This window comes from Gossypium hirsutum, chromosome A05, assembly GCF_007990345.1.
Source record: "Gossypium hirsutum isolate 1008001.06 chromosome A05, Gossypium_hirsutum_v2.1, whole genome shotgun sequence".
NCBI lineage: Eukaryota > Viridiplantae > Streptophyta > Magnoliopsida > Malvales > Malvaceae > Gossypium > Gossypium hirsutum.
Genome location: NC_053428.1, coordinates 71,066,108 through 71,070,326, shown reverse-complemented (window position 1 = coordinate 71,070,326; position 4,219 = coordinate 71,066,108). Strand labels below are relative to the sequence as shown.

The 4,219-nt window shown below is 38.1% G+C and overlaps 1 non-coding gene across 1 annotated transcript; it reads left to right on the top strand.

The window, feature by feature from the left end:
* Positions 1–706: 706 nt before the first annotated feature.
* LOC121230054 (small nucleolar RNA R71) lies at positions 707–813 on the top strand. The gene has a single exon (XR_005928005.1). It is a non-coding gene; the product is annotated as a small nucleolar RNA R71 (small nucleolar RNA).
* Positions 814–4,219: the final 3,406 nt, after the last annotated feature.

Sequence of the window (4,219 nt, the reverse complement as noted above, 5' to 3'; positions counted from 1 at the left end):
TATTACTTGGCAAACTACCTTGTGGTCGTTTGAAGATTAGTTTGGAAAGCTGGCCTATCTGAGTCTCGAGCCCTTGGATCGACGCTTGTTGATTCTTAAGTGCTGTCTCGGTGTTCTAAAAACGGGTTTCTGACACTGATATGAACTTTAAGAGCATCTCTTCAAGATTTGGCTTCTTTCCCTGTTGGTAGGGTGGTTGTTGGTAGCCCGGAGGATGTTGTGGTCTTTGATTTCCTTGACTGCCCCATGAAAAAATTGGGGTGGTTCCTCCAACCTGCATTATAAGTGTTACTATATGGATTGTTTTGAGGTCGAGTGATTATTACCCATTTAGTTTAATTGCTTGCTATCCATGCTGTGGCCATAAGGTTGGTATTCCGAATGGTTTGTTCCACCGCTACTTGCTTCGTACTGCATTATTGAGTGAACCTGTGAAGAATTAAGAAAACCATCAATCTTTTTATTTAAGAGTTCTACCTGATTAGAAAGTATGGTGACCGAATCGACGTTACAAACGCTGGCTATTTTTGTTGGCTTTGTCCTCATGACTTGCCACTGATAGTTATTCAGTGACATCTCTTCTATAAACTTATAGGCATCTTTCAGTGTTTTATTATTGATGGTTCCGCCCGCCGCTACGTGAATCATTTGCCGAGTCGAAGGATTCAGACCATTGTGGAATGTTTGTACTTGGAGCCAAAGTGGTAACCCATGGTGAGGGCACCTTCTCAAAAGGTCCTTGTATCTCTCCCATGCATCGTTTAGTGTTTCTAAATCCATCTACACAAAAGAAGAGATATCATTTCGTAATTTAGCTGTTTTAGCCAGTGGAAAATATTTTAGTAAAATTTTTTCGGTCATTTGTTCCCAAGTAGTAATTGGCCCTCGTGGTAACGAGTTCAACCACTGTTTAGCTTTGTTCCTCAATAAAAGGGAAACAACTGAAGAAAATGACATCATCAGAAACGCCATAAATTTTAAATGTATTGTAAAATTCCAGAAAGTTTGCTAAGTGAGCGTTGGGATCTTCATCCTGCAAACCATCAAACTGAACAAATTGCTGTATCATCTGAATAGTGTTAGGTTTTAATTCAAAAATATTTGCAGCTACAACAGGTCTAACTATGCTAGATTAAGTTCCTGTTAAAGATGGTTTAGCATAATCATACATAATGCATGGAGCAGGATTTTGATTAGCTGCAATTGCAGGAGGTAGCTGATTGCCTTGGTTTTCAGCCATCTCTTAGGTTGGGGGTTGAGTATTTTCTTCTTGCTCGTTCTCCATGTATCTTAAGCTACACCTTATTTCTCTTTGATTTCTACGAACTGTACGATTGATTTCTTCATCGAAAAGTAATGGTCCCGACGGGTTTCTTCTAGTCAGAAACTATAAAAAAGCCAGCGAAGAGAAGGAAAAAGTAAGTTAATAAACAATAATAAAATTAAATTAAATTGCAAGAAAAATAAATGGCTAAAGTAATAAAAATTAAGCGTTCCTAATATCTTAGTTCCCCGGCAACGGCGCCAAAAACTTGATCGCATTATTTCGTGATAGGTTTTAAATATTTATAATTAATCGTTCTTGAAACTAACTATTATCGTGATGTAGGCAAGTGTACCTATTGAACAGTAGTATAGTTTTAGCAAGACCGGATTGTCGAACCCAAAGGAACTAAAAGTACTGGTAATGATTGTCTTTTTATTATCTGGCCTAAGAATAATGGGGTTTTGTTTTAATTAACTAATTATCTAAACTAAGAACTCACAGAGAAAAGAATTGGGGAACTGCTTTTCGGAAAAATTGATTGACTTAAGACAATACCTAAGGAAAAATCCACCTAGACTTTACTTGTTATTCTGGCTCCGAATCGAACGATTTATTCATTCAACTTGTTTCGTAGAGATCTCTAAGTTATGTTATTATCCCTATTCAAGACTAATAACGTCTAATCCCTAGATTGAATACCCAAGACTTTTCTCTAATTAACACTCTAGGGTTGCATTAACTCGATCTATGGATCCCCTTATTAGGTTTCACCCTAATCTGGCAAAATCTTGTCACCCTATGTCTAGGCGTGCAATCAACTCCGCTTAATTATGATAAATGTACTCTTAGACAGGGTCTATTCCTCCTTCGAATACGAGCTTATCTTGAATCAATACAAGAATTAAGAACACATAATTAAGAACAAGTTAAATATTTATCATACAATTTAGAAAATAATAACAAGATTCATCTTAGGTTTCATTCCCTTTAGGTATTTAGGGGATTTAGTTCATAACTAAATAAGCCCCTTAGGTATTTAGGGGATTTAGTTCATAACTAAATAAGAAAACATCTCAGAAAAATAAAGAATACAAAACATAAAGAAAACCCAAAACTCCTGAAGGGGAATTGAGGAGAGATCTTCAGTCTTGATGATGAATCCGACTTCTGAGATGGATCAATCGGCTTTTGAGATGGATCAATCGGCTTTCTTGGAGTAATTCCTTACCCCCTATTCTTCGTCTCCTCTTTTCTCCTCTTCTAGGGTGTATTTATAGGCTTTGGAGGGCCTTTTCTAGATTGGACTTAACTTGGGCTCGGCAGGGACACGCCCTATGACACGCCCGTGTGCGATTACTTCAGGCCATGTTCGAGCCTGTTAGAATGACACGGGCGTGTGCTATACTCGTGTGAGGAAGTCTAGGCCGTGTTAAGTTCATACTTTGGTCCATTTTCTCTTTTTTGGCCCGTTTCTTATTCTTTTCGCTCTCCTATGCTCTCCTAAGTATAAAACATGAAATTAAAGTATTAGGAGCATCGAATTCACCAATTCTAATGGAAAATCATCCATAAAATGCGTTAAACATGGGGTAAAAATATGTATAAATTACGGTTTATCAATCGATGACCTATTTGATCAGTTAAAGGGAGCCACTATATTTTCCAAGATTGACCTGAGGTCAGGATACTACCAGTTAAGGGTAAAAGAATAAGATGTACCGAAGACTACGTTTCGGACAAGATACGGACATTATGAGTTCCTCGTCATGTCCTTTGGCTTGAAAAATGCCCTGGCGGTGTTTATAGATTTGATGAATTGCATTTTTCGACCGTATTTGGATAAATTTGTGGTGGTCTTTATCGACGACATACTAATTTACTTGGGTGATGAGAGTGAGCACGCAAAGTATTTGAGGACTGTATTACAGACCTGAGAGACAAACAATTGTACACCAAGTTTAGTAAGAACGAATTCTCGCTTAAGGAGGTTGGATTTTTAGGACATATTGTGTCGGGTGACAGGATTAGAGTTGACTTAAGCAAAATCTCGACTATTGTTGAATGGAAACCACCGAAGAATGTGACAGAGGTCCGACGTTTTTTGGGTTTGGTCGGATACTAGAGGCGGTCTGTAAATGGATTCTCTGTGATAGCTACCCTGATACACGACTATTGCAAAAAGATGTTAAGTTGAAATGGACAGAAAAGTGCAAACAGAGTTTCAAGCAATTAAAGACTTTACTGGTCAAGACCTTAGTGCTAGTGCAACCAGAGTCTGGCAAGGAGTTTGTGATATATAGCAACGCCTCCTTGAATGGTTTGGGGTGCGTGCTTATGCAAGAAGGCAAGGTTATAGCCTATGCTTCAAGACAGTTAAAGCCACATGAGAAAAATTACCCGACACATGATCTAGAGTTGACCGCCATCGTGTTTGCATTGAAGATTTGGAGACACCATTTGTATGGTGAGAAATGCCGAATATTTACCGTTAACAAAAGTTTCAAATATTTTATGACTCAAAATGAGTTGAATCTGTGACAACGATGATGGTTAAAGCTAATAAAGGATTACGAGTTGGTGATTGACTATCACCTGGGTAAGGCGAACGTGGTCGCTGATGCCTTGAGTAGAAAATCATTATTTGCGTTGAGAGCAATGGATGCCCAACTGGCTTTATTAGATGATGGTTCAGTTCTAGTAAAGTTGAGAGCTAGACGGACATTTCTAGAAGAGATCTGTGAGGCTCAAAAAGATGATAAGGAGTTGCAAGCTAAAAAGACTCAGTGTGAGATGAATAATGAATCTGAGTTTCGTATTGGTGTTGATGGATGTTTAATGTTCAAAAATAGAGTTTGTGTACCCAATGGCAATGAGCTTATTCAGAAGATTTCATGAGAGGCACATAATGGTTGTTTGTTCGTCCACTTGGGCATTGTAAAAATGTATAATTTC